This window comes from Oncorhynchus mykiss, chromosome 22 (assembly GCF_057628025.1).
Source record: "Oncorhynchus mykiss isolate SJ-2025 chromosome 22, ASM5762802v1, whole genome shotgun sequence".
Classification (NCBI taxonomy): Eukaryota; Metazoa; Chordata; class Actinopteri; order Salmoniformes; family Salmonidae; genus Oncorhynchus; species Oncorhynchus mykiss.
The window spans coordinates 52,776,609-52,795,813 of record NC_143043.1 but is presented as its reverse complement, the minus strand read 5'-3'; positions in this window follow the sequence as shown (position 1 = coordinate 52,795,813).

Sequence of the window (19,205 nt, the reverse complement as noted above, 5' to 3'; positions counted from 1 at the left end):
CGACAGTTGTGATACAGCCGGGAATCGAACCAGGGTCTGTAGTGACGCCTCTAGCACTGAGATACAGTGCCTTAGACCGCTATACCACTCGGTATTAAATAGCCAACATTATTAAATAGTCTACCGTTTTAAATATTCTACAGTTTAAAATAGTATACAGTATTAAATAGTCTATAGTATAAAATAGTCTACACTATTAAATAGTCTACTGTCAAATATACAGTATTAAATAGTCTACACTATTAAATAGTCTACAGTCAAATATACAGTATTAAATAGTCTACACTATTAAATAGTCTACAGTACAATATACAGTGTTACATAGTCTACAGTAGCAAAGTCTACAGTACAATATACAGTATTAAGTAGTGTACAGTATATAGTATATAGTATATAGTGTAATATATAGTATTAAATAGTCTACAATATGAAATATTAGTGCAGTATTTGTATTAGTGTAGCTAATTTCCTGTCTTTCCAGGTTTAGTTTGAAGTGATTGTGTTAGCTGTGGTGTTGGCTAGCTCCTGACGAGAGAGCACATTTTTTATGCCAGGTTAAATCGCGCAATCATTAGCTCATTGTTATGGATTTATCCAGATAAATGTCACTAGAAAACAGGTTAAACAAACACAAATGCAGCTATTTTGCTGTTATTCTGGTTGCACTGTTTGAATTGACTGTAAGTTAGCCGTAGTTGGCAATGGAACATTTAGTATGAACGACCCATAGATACAGAACAAAACGAATGAACGACCCATAGATACAGAACAAAACGAAATGAACGACCCATAGATACAGAACATTTACAATGAACGACCCATAGATACAGAACAAAAATGATGAAAGATCCATAGATACAGAACAAAAAGAATGAAAGACCCATAGATACAGAACAAAAAGACTGAACAACCCATAGATACAGAACAAAAAGAATGAACGACCCATAGATACAGAACATTTAGAATGAACGACCCATAGATACAGAACAAAAAGACTGAAAGACCCATAGATACAGAACATTTAGAATGAACAACCCATAGATACAGAACATTTAGAATGAACGACCCATAGATACAGAACATTTAGAATGAACGACCCATAGATACAGAACATTTAGAATGAACGACCCATAGATACAGAACATTTAGAATGAACGACCCATAGATACAGAACATTTAGAATGAACGACCCATAGATACAGAACATTTAGAATAAACGACCCATAGACACAGAACATTTAGAATGAACGACCCATAGATACAGAACATTTAGAATGAACGACCCATAGATACAGAACATTTAGAATGAACAACCCATAGTTACAGAACAAAACGAATGAACGACCCATAGATACAGAACATTTAGAATGAACGACCCATAGATACAGAACATTTAGAATGAACGACCCATAGATACAGAACATTTAGAATGAACGAACCATAGATACAGAACATTTAGAATGAACAACCCATAGTTACAGAACAAAACTAATGAACGACCCATAGATACAGAACATGTAGAATGAACGACCCATAGATACAGAATATTTCGAATGAACGACCCATAGATACAGAACATTTAGAATGAACGACCCATAGATACAGAACATTTAGAATGAACGACCCATAGATACAGAACATTTAGAATGAACGACCCATAGATACAGAACATTTAGAATGAACGACCCATAGTTACATAACAAAACGAATGAACGACCCATAGATACAGAACATTTAGAACGAACAACCCATAGTTACAGAACAAAACGAATGAACGACCCATAGATACAGAACAAAAAGACTGAAAGACCCATAGATACAGAACAAAAAGACTGAAAGACCCATAGATACAGAACAAAAAGACTGAAAGACCCATAGATACAGAACAAAAAGACTGAAAGACCCATAGATACAGAACAAAAAGACTGAAAGACCCATAGATACAGAACAAAAAGACTGAAAGACCCATAGATACAGAACAAAAAGAATGAACAACCCATAGATACAGAACAAAAAGACTGAAAGACCCATAGATACAGAACAAAAAGACTGAAAGACTGGGTTGCATCTCTGGCAACCGAACCGATAGAACGTATATGACCAGTCGGCTTGGGTAGCAACCCTAGATTTGTGTCGAGACTATATCTTGTGGAAGGATGAAATAGTATAAATAAATTCATCAAAATTAAGTTTTTAATGAAAATATGTAAATCATTATTTGAATATGTTGGTAACCCGTTGTATAAAAGTGATAATGCCCTGGAAGCCAGTGGTTGGAGGATATATCGACCCATCAACACCTGTGTCAAATTATTCTCCATAAACCATCTTCTCTGGAATTATCACTCAAATAGTCTACAGTACAGTATTCGGTATTAAATAGTACAGTATACAGTACTAAATAGTGTACAGTATACAGTACTAAATAGTGCACAGTATACAGTACTAAATAGTGTACAGTATACAGTACTAAAATTGTATACAGTAGAGTATACAGTGCGTAATAGTCTACAGTACAGTATACAGTACTACATAGTATACAGTACAGTATACAGTATTATATAATCAACAGTACAGTATATAGAATTATATAGCCTACAGTACAGTAAACATTATTAAATAATCTACATTACAGTATACAGTACGCAGTATTCAATAGTTTACTGTACAGTATACAGTTTTAAATAGTGTGCAGTACAGCATATAGTATACAGTATTTAACAATCTACAGTACTGTATATAGTATCAATTAGTCTACAGTATATTAAACAGTATAAAATAGTCTACAGTACAGTATACAGTATTCAATATTCAAAAATATTAAATATAGTATACAGTATTTAATCATCTACAGTACAGTATATTGTATCAATTAGTCTACAGTACAGTATACAGTATTAAGTAGTCTACAGTACAGTATAGAGTATGTAATAATGTACAGTACAGTATAGACTAATATTTTGTTTACTGTACAGTATACAGCATTACATAGTTTACAGTACAGTAAACAGTATACAGTATTTGTTCGTCTGCAATACAGTTTATAGTATAAAATATTCTACAGTACAGTTTACAATATTAAATAGTCTACAGTACCGTATACAGTATCAGTGGTGTAATGTACTTAAGAAAAAAACATTTAAAGTACCTACCTAAGTAATTTTGTGGGGTATCTGTACTTTACTTTACTATTTATATTTTTGACAACTTTTACTTTCACTTCACTACATTACTAAATACAATTCTGCACTTTTTACTCCATACATTTTCCCTGACACCCAAAAGTACTCATTACATTTGGAATGCTTAGCAGGACAGAACATCCCCTTTCAACAGAACATCCCTGTTCATCCCTACTGCCTCTCATCTGGCAGACTAACTAAACACATATGCCATGTTTTTAAATTATGTCTGAGTGTTGGAGTGTGACACTGGCTAAACATGAATAAAAAAATAAGAACATTGTGCCGTCTGGTTTCCTTAAAATAAGGATTTTTAAAATGATTTGTACTTAGATTTTTACTTTTGAAACTTAAGTATATTTAAAACCAAATACTTTTAGAGTTGTAGTTTCCTGGGTAACTTTTAATTGAGACATTTTCTATTAAGGCATCTATCTTTACATTTACTCAAGCATGACAATTGAGTAATTGTTACACCATTGTACAGTGCATATGTCTACAATACAGTATAAAGTATTTAGTAGTCTACATTACAGTATACAGTATTATATCCTATACAGTACAGTATATCGAATTACATAGTCTACAGTACTGTATTACATAGTTTACAGTACAATATACAGTATTACATAATCTACAGTACAGTATTATATAGTCTACAATACACAGTATTATATCCTCCACAGTACAGTATACAGTACTACATAGTCTACAGTACAATACACAGTACTTTATCCTCTACAGTACAGTATACAGAATTACATAGTCTACAATACAATACACAGTATTGCATAGTCTACAGTACAGTATACAGTAAACAGGATTTAACAGTACTATACAGTATACAGTATACAGTATTACATAGTCTACAATATAATACACAGTATTATATCCTCTACTGTACAGTATACAGTATTATTTAGTCTACAATACAACACACAGCATTATATAGACTACAGTACAGTATACAGTACACAAGGTTTAACAGTCTCCCGTACAGTATACAGTATACAGTATTAAATTGTCTATAGTACAGTATACAGTATTACATGGTCTGCAGTACAGTTTACGGTATACATTATTACATAGTCTACAGTACAGTATTATATAGTCTACAGTACAGTATACGGTATTATATAGTCTACAGTATAGTATACAGTATTATATAGTCTACATTACAGTATACAGTATTATATAGTCTACATTACAGTATACAGTATTATATTGTCTACAGTACTATATACAGTACTATATTGTTTACTCTACAGTATTATATAGTCTACAGTAAAGTATACAGTATTATATAGTCTACAGTGGAGTATACAGTATTTAATAGTCTACATTACAGTATACAGTATTATACAGTCTACAGTACAATATACAGTATTATATAGTCTACAGTACCATATACAGTATTATATAGTCTACAGTACAATGTAAAGTATGATATTGTCTACAGCACAGTATACATTATTTAATAGTCTACAGTACAATATACAGTATTATATACAGTATTAAATAGTGTAAAGTATATTTTACAGTATTAAATAGTATACAGTATTATATAGAATACCACTCCATTAATGCCATAAATAACCATCTCCAGTACCAGCCCATACCCAACATGCAGGCTGTGAAAATTGCAAGTTTCTATGTTTTGTAGTAAAAAAGGAAGTGTCTCTATGTGCGCCAAGAGTCGGGAAGCAAGTTCAGGGAGTGTGTGTGTTTTAATAAATAAATTAAACAAACACGTAACGCAAACAATGCACAGACATGACCCAGGAACCAAAGGGAGTGACTTATACAGGGAAGGTAATCAGGGAGGTGATGGAGTCCAGGTGAGTCTGATGACACGAAGGTGACAGGTGTGCGCCATAACGAGCAGCCTGGCGACCTAGAGGCCGGAGAGGGAGCACACGTGACAGGAAGATAGAGGAAGATAAGGGTTTCTAATGACATCATCAGTGTGCATCACGTGATTTTAACCAATTATGAGTAGACATAGCCTACTAATTGCCTACTAATGGTCTACTAATTGTATACTAATTGGCGACTAATTGGCTACTAATTGGTTGATGATGTCATTATAAGCACTTATCTTCCTCTATGTTTTTTTTTTTTTACTACAGAACATAGAAATGTTCACATCTTTTGATGTTGGGGGTAACGCTTGAGATGAAGAATACGAAGTAGAAAAATGTTTGAAGTTTCCCTTTAATTGTAACAATAACAAAGTGGTTATCCCGCCTGTGATTTGATTTGAAAAAGCTGAGGGATGGGAGAAATATAACCACTCTCAAATTCAAAGCGAGAGCTATGTAGGCAAGGACTTACAGGACCATCCACGCTATCAATATTATAGTTTTAACCATGTTCTGAGTGGTTGTTGACATTTCATTTGTTTGCAAAAATTGAAAAATAACAAGCTTATAGTTTGCATTCTGATGGAGTACAGAAATTGATCTAAGGTCATGAGGCATTTTGTAAGTTATATTCTTCAATAATCAATGGGAATACAGTGTATTTGGAAAGAATTCAGACCCCTTGACTTTTCCCACATTTTGTTACGTCACATTAAATGTATTAAATCATTTTTTCCCTTCAACAATCTACCCACAATACCCATATTTACAAACATAATATACATATTTATGCAAGTGTATAACAAATAAGAAACAGAAATACTCTACTTACATACTTATTCAGACCCTTTGTTATAAGACTCAACATTTAGCTCAGGTGCATTCTGTTTCTGTTTAACATCCTTGAGATGTTTCTACAACTTGATCGAAGTCCACCTGTGGTAAATTCAATTGAATGAACATGAGTTGGAAAGGCACACACCTGTTTATATAAGGTCCCACGGTTGACAGTGCATGACAGAGCAAATACCACGTCATGAGGTCAAAGCAATTGTCTGTAGAGCTCTATTGAGTCAAGGCACAGATCTGGGGAAGAGTACCAAAACATGTCTACAGCATTGAAGGTCCCCAAGAACATAGTGGCCTTCAACATTCTTAAATAGAGAAGTTTGGAACTACCAAGACCCTTCCTAGAGCTGGCCGCCCAACCAAACTGAGCAATCGGGGGCGAAGGGCCTTGGTCAGGGAGGTGACCAAGAACCCAATGGTCACTCAGACAGAACACCAGGGTTCCTCTGAGGAGATGGGAGAACCTTCCAGAAGAACAACTTTGCAGCACTCCACCAATCAGGCCTTTATGGTAGAGTTGCCAGATGGAAGCCACTCCTCAGTAAAAGGCAAATGACAGCCCTCTTGGAGTTCACCAAAAGGCACCTAAGGGACTCTGACCATGAGAAACAAGATAATCTGGTCTGAATGCCAAGCGTCACGTCTGGAAGAAACCTGGCACCATCCCTATGGTGAAACATGGTGGTGACAGCATCATGCTGTGTGGATGTTTTTCTGGGGCAGGGACTGGGAGACTAGTCAAGATCAAGGGAATGATGAACGGAGCAAAGTACAGAGAGATCCTTGATGAAAACCTGCTCTAGAGCGCTCAAGACATCAGACTCGGGTGAAGGTTCACCATCCAACAGGACAACGACCCTAAGCACACAGCCAAGACAACACAGGAGTGGCTTCGGGACAAGTCTCAAAATGTCATTTAGTGGCCCAGCCAGAGACTTGAACATGGAATGGAGTCCGATCAAACATCTCTGGAGAGACCTGAAAATAGCTTTGCTGTGACGATCCCCATCCTTCCTGACAGAACTTGAGAGGATCTGCAGAGAAGAATGGGAGAAACTCCCCAAATACAGGACTGACAAGCTTATAGAGTTATACCCCAGAACATTTGAGGCTGTAATCACAGCCAAAGATACTTTAACAAAGTACTGAATACTTATGCAAATATTATATTTTATTGTTTTATTTTTTATGAATTTGTAAAAATGTCTTTATGAGGCAAAGTGTCAAAGGGGTCTGAACACTTTCCGAAAGGACTGTATATCAATATGTACAGTCGTGGCCAAAAGTTTTGAGAATGACAACAATATTAATTTCCACAAAGTTTGCTGCTTCAGTGTCTTTAGATATTTTTTTGTCAGATGTTACTATGGAATACTGAAGTATAATTACAAGCATTTCAAAAGTGTCAAAGGCTTTTACTGACAATTACATGAAGTTGATGCAAAGACTCAATATTTGCAGTGTTGACCCTTCTTTTTCAAGACCTCTGCAATCCGCCCTGGCATGCTGTCAATTAACTTCTGGGCCACATCTTGACTGATGGCAGCCAATTATTGCATAATCAATGCTTGGAGTTTGTCAGAATTTGTTGGTTTTGTTTGTCCACCCGCCTCTTGAGGATTGACCACAAGTTCTCAATGGGATTAAGGTCAGGGTAGTTTCCTGGCCATGGACCCAAAATATTGATGTTTTGTCCCCGAGCCACTTAGTTATTACTTTTGCCTTGTGGCAAGGTGCTCCATCATGCTGGAAAAGGCATTGTTCGTCACCAAACTGTTCCTGGATGGTTGGGAGAAGTTGCTCTCTGAGGATGTGTTGGTACCATTCTTTATTCCGGCTGTATTCTTAGGCAAATTGTGAGTGAGCCCACTCCCTTGGCTGAGAAGCAACCCCACACATGAATGGTCTCAGGATGCTTTACTGTTGGCATGACACAGGACTGATGGTAGCGCTTACCTTGTCTTCTACGGACAAGCTTTTTTTCTGGATTCCCCAAACAATCGGAAAAGGGATTCATCAGAGAAAATGACTTTACCCCAGTCCTCAGCAGTCCAATCCCTGTACCGTTTGCAGAACATCAGTCTGTCCCTGATGTTTTTCCTGGAGAGATGTGGCTTCTTTGCTGCCCTTCTTGACAACAGGCCATCCTCCAAAAGTCTTCGCCTCACTGTGCATGCAGATGCACTCACACCTGCCTGCTGCCATTCCTGAGCAAGCTCTGTACTGGTGGTGCCCCGATCCCGCAGTTGAATCAACTTTAGGAGACGGTCCTGGCACTTACTGGACTTTCTTGGGCGCCCTGAATCCTTCTTCCTTGAAGCTCTTGATGATCCGATAAATGGTTGATTTAGGTGCAATCTTACTGGCAGCAATATCCTTGCCTCTGAAGCCCTTTTTGTGCAAAGCAATGATGACGGCACGTGTTTCCTTGCAGGTAACCATGACTAACGGAGGAAGAAGAATGATTCCAAGCACCACCCTCCTTTTGAAGCTTCCAATCTGTTATTCAAACTCAATCAGTATGACAGAGTGATCCCCAGCCTTTTCCTCGTTAACACTCACACCTGTGTTAACGAGAGAATCACTGACATGATGTCAACTGGTCCTTTGATGGCAGGGCTGAAATGCAGTTGAAATATTTTTTGGGGATTCAGTTAATTTGCATGGCAAAGAGGGACTTTGTAGTTAATTGCAATTAATCTGATCACTCTTCATAACATTCTGGAGTACATGCAAATTGCCATCGTACAAACTGAGGCAGCAGACTTTGTGAAAATTAATATTTGTGTCATTCTCAAAACTTTTTGCAACAACTGTATAAGCTTTCTGCAAGGTTTTTAGGGATAGGCCCCTTTTTTCTCCCCTTCCTGTCTGAAGGACGTGCCCAAAGTAAACTGCCTGTGGCTCTGGCCCTGAAGCCAGAAAATGCATATAATTGGTACCATTGGTAAGACAACACTTTGAAGATTGTAGAAATGTGAAAATAATGTAGGAGAATATAACACAATAGATATGGTAGAAGAAAATCCAAAGAAAAAACAACCAGAATTTTTTGTTTTTGAGAGAGATCCTCCTCTTAGTATTGTAAGAGAAAGGTCATATTGAAAATTAGCTTCCTGGATGCAATTCCTATGGCTTCCACAGGGTGTCAGCAGTATATGTTCAATGTGTCAGGCTTGTAACTTCATAAACGAATAAGACATATCAGTTTTAGTAGAGGGACACAGTCTTGGAAATTCGTATTTGCCGCTCCATGAAGACATTAAGCACCTGCTAAAATCAGTTTCCTATTGAACATACTTCTTTCTTAAATAAAGATAATAGTTTGATTGCATTTTAGGGTATCTGAGGTGTAAATAGAAACAGATTTAGATTTTGACAAAGTCGATTTTTGGATTCCTTTCTCTGCCTGTTGAACGAGTGGATTACTCAAATCGATGGCGCCAACTAAACAGACTTATTGGGATATAAAGAAGGATTTTATCTAACAAAATGATACTACATGTTATAGCTCGGACCCTTTGGATGACAAATCAGAGGAAGATTTTCAAAAAGTAAGTAAATATTTAATTGTTATTTGTGAATGTATGAAATCTGTGCCGGTGGAAAAATAGGTTGATGTGGGGCGTCGTCCTCAAACAATCACATGGCATGTTTTCGCTGTAATATCTACTGTATATCGGACAGTGCATTTAGATTAACACAAATTTAAGCTTTCAGACGATTTCAGACACTTTTATATGTACATAAATAAAATTCATAATTGTTATGATTATTTATTTGAATTGCGCACCCTCCAGCTTCACCTGAAGTTAGCAGGACTCCTATCCCTAAGAAGTTTTAAGCAATGCTCTCAATTTGTGGGCAACAAAATCAATACTAAGATTTATGACATAGAACAAGACAAGAAGGCACTTTAAAAAATGTTTTTAAGTAGGCAAGTTATTTAAGAACAAATTCTTATTTACAATGATGGCCTACCGCTGCCAAACCCGGACGACACTGGGCCAATTGTGCGCTGCCCTGTGGGACTTCCAATCACGGCCAGATGTGACGCAGCCTGGATTCAAACCAGTGACTGCAGTGATGCCTCTTGCACTGAGATGCAGTGCCTTGGACCGCTGCGTCGCTCGGTGGCCCCTAAAATAATCTAGCATTTTTTACTGTATGTAAAACATAGCTACATTAAATATCTCATTCATTCACAGCTCACAGTACTTGCTTTCTATTTAATTAAAAATAAAGCAACTATATAATTGATTCTATGTACATTGCAAAAAGAAAGCCTCTTCTCACTTTAAAGTTGATGGACTGGTAGTGATTTCCTGTTGTTGCTCTGATTCCTTTCTGAAAATTATTCTTTGGACGTTCAAGCATGATCTTAAAGTAAGTTCCACTTAATTTGATTAGGCTCATCCTTGATGTCTATGGAATTACTGTGACATGGTTAAATAATCCTCCATTGCTCCAGTCTCTCTACTTAGATCCAGTCTGGTGAAACGTGAGGATGTGAAGCTCACCTAGAGCCTAAAAACTTTAGATTTATTTCGCCAACTAGAGCATAGAATTTAAAGGGCGTAATCTGCAGTTCAAACAAATGCCAAGTGTCCACCCTGCCACTGATTTGGTAAACAGCTATACAGTGTTTGTTTAGAATTACTGTGGAGTCATTTGAACCTTATATTTTGGGGTCTGATGGGGTACAACAGTTGAACTAAACTCATGAGGCATTTATATGTTACATTCTTCAGCAGTCTGAGTATGCAGTATTTAAAAAAACATTTTTGTTAATGTAACCTTTATTTAACTAGTCAGTTTAGAACAAATTCTTATTTACAATGACTGCCTACCGAGGAACAGTGGGTTAACTGGGCAGATTTTCACCTCGTCAACTCGCGGATTCAATCCATCAACCTTTTGGTTACTGGCCCAACGCTCTAACCACTAGGCTACCTGCCACCCCGACACAGTTATAGATAGATCAAGAAAGTGTTGTCTCTGGTCTTTAAGTGTGACAAGCACATCTGCTGTAACTGTGCTGCTAAAATGCTTGTTTTTTGTTTCTTTAGTTGTAATTCAACAGAATAGTGAGATACTCTGTTTTAGTGTGCAGCCCTTCGTCCTTATGGTAGACCAAGGACCATGAATATTGCAAGACCCCCAATAGTAAAAAAAAAAAAAAGTCCCCCCAAAAGTCATTGTTAACACTTTCGAAAGTTCTGTTGACGATCTCAAGTCATATGTTAAAAAATTCCTTTTGAATAAAGCAAGTCCTTCCCATTTACTTTGATCTCAATATGGGTTTGAATTCAATCTCGCTAATGTAGAAAGAAAAAACATCTTTAATTCTGACATAATTCTAGAGATGATAGGGGAATTCAGCTTAATTTGTCCATATATTAGTTTAGATAGGGGGTAAGATGAAATACCATACCTCTGAGTCAAAGAAACCTTATCTCTTTTTAATTAAGGGTTTGGGTGGCTGTTTGACATTTCTTCCAAAGCACAAAGTTTTCAGTACAGCTTTATGACATGAAAGCAAAGCTAAGTTTGAAGCATCAAAATCTTCAGAGGGTTTAAAAAAAAAAAAAAACTTGAGACAGAAGCCTTGGGCGGAAGCCATTTTAGGGCTGAGGTAGGCACCAGGCAGCCTTAGACAGAGCGTGGAGGAGGAGGTTTATTGATAATGACTTGACATGACATAGTAAAGGACTCAGTAGAATGCATTAATCCATCTAGACTCTCTATTTAATGATGTACCGTTGGTGCCTGATGTTTTGATTTCATGACAGAATCCAAAATGGCACCCTATTCCCTATATGACTCCAATGATCAACTAATCACGATTTTCAGTTTAGTTTAATGAGGTGTGTTAACTATAAGGCTGGGGTAAAAGTGCGACACCAATCAGGCCCTATAGTTGGTGCTAGCCCGGGATCCAGGGTGTTGACCATGATGGGGTTGGTGCTAGCTGGGATCCAGGGTGTTGACCATGATGGGGTTGGTGCTAGCTGGGATACTGTCACAGTAAGGAGTTGTAGATATCTAGCTGGGGTAAGATATCTGGCTAGACTAACTAGACTAATATACCAATCTTAATCAATTTTAGCTGACGTGGACTAATTGAGTGACTAACAGTGAAAAATAACTGCTGATGCTTGAGGTCCAGACCTGAGGTCCAGACCTCTGTAATTTGAAATATATACAGTACCAGTCAAAGGTTTGGACACACCTACTCATTCAAGGGTATTTCTTTACTTGTACTATTTTCTACATTGCTGAATAATAGTGAAGGCATCAAAACTATGAAATAACACATATGGAATCATGCAAAAAACAAAAAAGGTGTTAAACAAAAAAACAGATTTTAGATTTTAGATTCTTCAAAGTAGCCACCTTGATGACAGCTTTGCACATTCTTGGCATTCTATCAACCAGCTTGACCTGGAATGCTTTTCCAACAGTCGTTCCCACATATGCTGAGCACTTGTTGGCTGCTTTTCCTTCACTCTGCTGGTCCAACTCATCCCAAACCATCTCAATTGGTGTGAGGTCAGGTGATTGTAGAGGCTTTTTGAACAATGCCACCACCACATCTACCTTGTATACCACCCCTACCAAATAGGGCTATCTTCTGTATACCTCCCCTACCAATTAGGGCTATCTTCTGTATACCACCCCTATCAATTAGGGATATATTCTGTATACCACCCCTACCAAATAGGGCTATCTTCTGTATACCACCCCTATCAATTAGGGATATATTCTGTATACCACCCCTACCAAATAGGGCTATCTTCTGTATACCACCCCTATCAATTAGGGATATATTCTGTATACCACCCCTACCAAATAGGGCTATCTTCTGTATACCACCCCTATCAATTAGGGATATCTTCTGTATACCACCAAAATCAATTAGGGATATATTCTGTATACCACCCCTATCAAATAGTGTTATCTTCTGTACACCACCCATATCAATTAGGGATATATTCTGTATACCACCCCTACCAATTAGGGCTATCTTATGTACACCACCCCTACCTTGTCACAACAGAACTGATCGGATCAAACACATGAACAAGGAAATAAAGTCCACAAATACAATTTTAACAAGGCACACCTGTTCATTGAAATGCATTCTGGTACTGTATATACAGTACAAGAACGCAAGAAAACTCAAAGCTGTAATCACTGCCAAAAGGTGCTTCAACAAAGTACTGAGCAAACGGTCTGAATACTTATATAAATGTGATGTTTCATTTTAGATTTTATAAATTAGTACATGAAAAAAAAAATAGTTTTTGCTTTGTCATTATGGGGTATTGTGTGTAGATTGATGAGGGGGGAAAAAAACAATTTAATTCATTAGGGACTAAGGTTGTAACCTATCAAAATGTGGAAAAAGTCAAGGGGTCTGAACACTTTCCGAAGGCAATGTATGCACTCTACACACAAGGACTGTGTGATGTAGATATGTGGTTGTAGAGGAATACACTTAACACTTGTCATCTGTTGTGAAATGTAATGTCATGTTTTAATTGTATATAACTGCCTTCATTTTGCTGGACCCCGGGAACTAATGGGGATCCATAATAAACCCCAGGAAGAGTAGCTGCTGTCTTGGCAGGAACTAATGGGGATTCATAATAAACCCCGGGAAGAGTAGCTGCTGTCTTGGCAGGAACTAATGGGGATCCATAATAAACCCTGGGATGAGTAGCTGCTGTCTTGGCAGGAACTAATGGGGATTTATAATAAACCCCGGGATGAGTAGCTGCTGTCTTGGCAGGAACTAATGGGGATTCATAATAAACCCCGGGAAGAGTAGCTGCTGTCTTGGCAGGAACTAATGGGGATCCATAATAAACCCTGGGGTGAGTAGCTGCTGTCTTGGCAGGAACTAATGGGGATCCATAATAAACCCCGGGATGAGTAGCTGCTGTCTTGGCAGGAACTAATGGGGATTCATAATAAACCCTGGGATGAGTAGCTGCTGTCTTGGCAGGAACTAATGGGGATTCATAATAAACCCCGGGATGAGTAGCTGCTGTCTTGTCAGGAACTAATGGGGATTCATAATAAACCCCGGGAAGAGTAGCTGCTGCCTTGTCAGGAACTAATGGGGATTCATAATAAACGCTAGGAAGAGTAGCTGCTGCCTTGGCAGGAACTAATGGGGATCCATAATAAACGCTAGGAAGAGTAGCTGCTGCCTTGGCAGGAACTTGATATTTTTTGCTCATTGTCAAAATGCTAATTATTCTTTAGGAGCAGCCCCAGGAATGATTCTTAACTTCATGTTTTGAACTCACCACAGGTCTGTCAAGGCAATAATACAATGGCCATGTCCATTAGCTTATAAGTAAATATTACATTTATAACCCTTTTGCCTGTAGCAGTGTGTAAAGGAATTTTCCGGTTGTCTGCTTTGCTTTTAGTCATTGAGGAGAGGAGGAAAGAAATGACTGAACAGAGTGAAAATTAAAAGATAGAAAAACCAACCATAGCAAAATATTATTTTCTGGCTATCTCTTCTGCACTGTAGACCCCAGAGACACAGAACACAGAACAAATTATCTTCTGGTTATCTCTTCTGCACTGTAGACCCCAGAGACACAGAAAATATTCTCTTCTGGCTATCTATTCTGCTCTGTAGACCCCAGAGACACAGAACATATTCTCTTCTGGCTATCTATTCTGCTCTGTAGACCCCAGAGACACAGAAAATATTCTCTTCTGGCTATCTATTCTGCTCTGTAGACCCCAGAGACACAGAACACAGAACAAATTATCTTCTGGTTATCTCTTCTCCTCTGTAGACCCCAGAGACACAGAAAATATTCTCTTCTGGCTATCTATTCTGCTCTGTAGACCCCAGAGACACAGAACATATTCTCTTCTGGTTATCTCTTCTGCTCTATAGACCCCAGAGACACAGAACACAGAACAGATTCTCTTCTGGTTATCTCTTCTGCACTGTAGACCCCAGAGACACAGAAAACAGAACAGATTCTCTTCTGCCTATCTCTTCTGCTCTATAGACCCCAGAGACACAGAACAGATTCTCTTCTGGTTATCTCTTCTGCTCTATAGACCCCAGAGACACAGAAAACAGAACAGATTCTCTTCTGGCTATCTCTTCTGCTCTGTAGACCCCAGAGACACAGAACAGATTCTCTTCTGGTTATCTCTTCTCCTCTGTAGACCCCAGAGACACAGAACAGATTCTCTTCTGGTTATCTCTTCTCCTCTGTAGACCCCAGAGACACAGAACAGATTCTCTTCTGGTTATCTCTTCTGCTCTGTAGACCCCTGAGACACGGAACACAGAACAGATTCTCTTCTGCTCTGTAGACCCCAGAGACACAGAACAGATACTCTTCTGGCTATCTTTCTCCTCTGTAGACCCCAGAGACACAGAACACAGAACAGATTCTCTTCTGCCTATCTCTTCTGCTCTATAGACCCCAGAAACACAGAACAGATTCTCTTCTGGTTATCTCTTCTGCTCTGTAGACCCCAGAGACACAGAACACAGAACATATTCTCTTCTGGCTATCTCTTCTGCTCTCTAGACCCCAGAGACACAGAACATATTCTCTTCTGCCTATCTCTTCTGCTCTGTAGAGCCCAGAGACACAGAACACAGAAGAGGGAGGTTGAACTCGCTAATCAGTGATCAACGGCTAAACAGTGATCAACGGCTAATCAGTGATCAACGGCTAATCAGTGACCAATCCCACCGTACCTTCTCCGCTATGCAATCTAGTTTCTGAGCTGGTCACGGGTGCACCGAGCTTTAACTCCATACAACACTCCTTCTGTGGCCTCCAACTGATCGTAAATGCTAGTAAAACTAAATGCGTGCTCTTCAACCGATCGCTACCTGCACCCGCCCGCCTGACTAGCATCACTACTCTGGACGGTTCTGACGTAGAATATGTGGACAACTATAAATACCTAGGTGTCTGGCTATAATGTAAACTCTCCTTCCAGACTCATCTTAAACATCTCCAATCCAAAGTTAAATCTAGAATTGGCTTCCTATTTCGCAGCAAAGCCTCCTTCACTCATGCAGCCAAACATACCCTGGTAAAACTGACCATCCTACCAATCCTTGACTTTGGTGATGTAATTTACAAAATAGCCTCCAACACTACTCAGCAAATTGGATGCAGTCTATCACAGTGCCATCTGTTTTGTCACCAAAGCCCCATATACTACCCACCATTGCTACCTATATGCTTTTGTTGGCTGGCCCTCGCTTCATATCCGTCGCCAAACTCACTGGCTCCAGGTTATCTATAAGTCTTTGCTAGGTAAAGCTCTGCCTTATCTAATCTCACTGGTCACCATAGCAGCACCCACTCGTAGCATGTGCTCCAGCAGGTATATCTCACTGGCCATCCCCAAAGCCAACACCTCTTTTGTCCATTTTTCCTTCCAGTTCTCTGCTGCCAATGACTGGAACGAATTGCAAAAATCACTGAAGTTGGAGTCTCATATCCCCCTCACTAAATTTAAGCATCAGCTGTCAGAGCAGCTTCACGATCGCTGCAGCTGTACACAGCCCATCTGTAAATAGCCCATCGAACCAACCAACTACCTACCTCATCCCCATATTTGTTTTTGTTTTTCTGCTCTTTTGCACACCAGTATTTCTACTTGCACATCCTCATCTGCACATATATCACTCCAGTGTAAATTGCTAAATTGTAATTACTTTGCCACTGTTGGCCTATTTATTGCCTTACCTCCTTACTTCATTTGCACCCACTGAATACAGATTTTTCTATTGTGTTATTGACTGTACGATTGTTTATCCCGTGTGTAACTCTGTGTTGTTTGTGTCGTACTGCTTTGCTTTATCTTGGCCAGGTCGGAGATGTAAATGTGAACTTGTTCTCAACTGGCCTACCTGGTTAAATAAAGGGTTAGAGTTATATATATAAATACCTGGATAAATAAAGGTGAAATAAAAAATCTATGGCTAATCACTCTTCAACATTCTAAACAGTGATCAATTCAAATCCAATGAAATTGTATTTGTCACAAGTGCCGAACACAACAGGTCGTAGATCTTACTGTGAAACGCTAACTGACAAGCCCTAACCAACAACGCTGTTAAAAAATAAATGAAATAAAATACCTACAAAAAATTTGAATAACAAATAAAAGTAAAAAATAATTAAAGAGCAGCAGTAAAATAACAATAGCAAGACTATATACAGGGGGTATTGGTACAGAGTCAATGTGGAGGCTATATACAGGGTATTACGGTACAGAGTCAATGTGGAGGCTATATACAGGGTATTACGGTACAGAGTCAATGTGGAGGCTATATACAGGGTATTACGGTACAGAGTCAATGTGGAGACTATATACAGGGTATTACGGTACAGAGTCAATGTGGAGGCTATATACAGGGTATTACGGTACAGAGTCAATGTGGAGGCTATATACAGGGTATTACGGTACAGAGTCAATGTGGAGGCTATATACAGGGTATTACGGTACAGAGTCAATGTGGAGGCTATATACAGGGTATTACGGTACAGAGTCAATGTGGAGGCTATATACAGGGTATTACGGTACAGAGTCAATGTGGAGGCTATATACAAGGTATTACGGTACAGAGTCAATGTGGAGGCTATATACAGGGTATTACGGTACAGAGTCAATGTGGAGGCTATATACAGGGGGTATTGGTACAGAGTCAAGGTGCGGGGGCACCGGTTAGTTGAGGTAATTGAGGTAATATGTACATGTAGGTAGAGTTATTAAAGTGACTAGGCATAGATAATAACAGAGGGGGGGGGGGGGGGGGCAATGCAAATAGTCTGGGTAGCCATTTGATTAGATGCTCAGGAGTCTTATGGCTTGGGGGTAGAAGCTGTTTAGAAGCCTCTTGGACCTAGACTTGGCGCTCCAGTACCGCTTGCCGTGCGGTAGCAGAGAGAACAGTCTATGACTAGGGTGGCTGGAGTCTTTGATAATTTTAGGGCCTTCCTCTGACAGCCTGGTATAGAGGTCATGGATGGCTACCCTCTGTAGTGCCTTGCGGTCGGAAGTCAAGCATTTGCCACCCATCAGGATGGCAACCCATCAGGCTGCTCTCGACGGTGCAGCTGTAGAACCTTTTGAGGATCTGAGGACCCATGCCAAAACTTTTCTGTGTCTTAAGGAGGAATAGGTTTTGTCATGACTTCTTCACGACTGTCTTAGTGTACTTGGACCAGGTTAGGTTGTTGATGATGTGGACACCAAGAAACTCTAAGCTCTCAACCTGCTCCACTACAGCCCTGTCGATTAGAATGTGGGCTTGCTCAGTTCTCCTTTTCCCGTAGTCCACAATCACCTCCTTTCTCTTGATCACGTTGAGGGAGAGGTTGTTGTCTTGGCACCACAAGGCCAGGTCTCTGACCTCCTCCCTATAAGGATGTCTCGTCTTTGTCGGATCAATGGCTAATCAGTGATCAACGGCTAATCACTGACCAACAGTTAATCATTGATTATAAACCATTTGCTAAAAGGGTTACTTCCCTCGGGACCGCGGCTCGACTGGCCTCTGACTTAGAGAAAAAAGCAACCATTAGTGTTATTAGTGCTTTTTATTTAATTCCAGTCTCTTCGTCATTGAGGCGATTTGTTGAGGGAAAGATGGATACGGTGTAACGATTTCCGTTGGTGGAAGAAGGAGTAGACCAAAGCGCAGCGTGCCACGTGTTCACGATGCCTTTAATAAACTGAACACTGAATACAAACAAACAAAAAAAATGCAACCGCATATCCCAGGCACACACAGTGCCACCCTAGCATCCTATTCCCTATACACTCTTATAAAGAACCTTAAAGGGTTATTTGGCTGTTCCCATTGGAGAACCCTTTGCAGAACCATTTTAGATACTACGTAGAACCCATTTGGTTCCAGATAGAACCTTTGTGGGTCCCATGTAGTACCCTTTCCACAGAGGGTTCTACATGGATCCAAAACGGGTTCTACCTGGAACCAAAAAGGGTTCTCCTGTGTGGATAGCCGAAAAACCCTTTTGGAACGATTTTGTTTTTCTTCTAAGTTTGTATACGGCACTATAGTAGTGCACTATATAGTGAATATAGGCTTCACACCCCTCCATGTACATGCCTTTCTCAAGGGCACAACAGCAGACAATGGCATCTAGGATTTGATGCGAGCAACCCTTCAGTTGCTCAATTCCTGAAAATATCTTTCCGTTAGACCCGGGATTCAAACTATCAATGCAACACTCCGGTTGCTGGCTGGCCTCTCCAACCGCTCATACTGTAC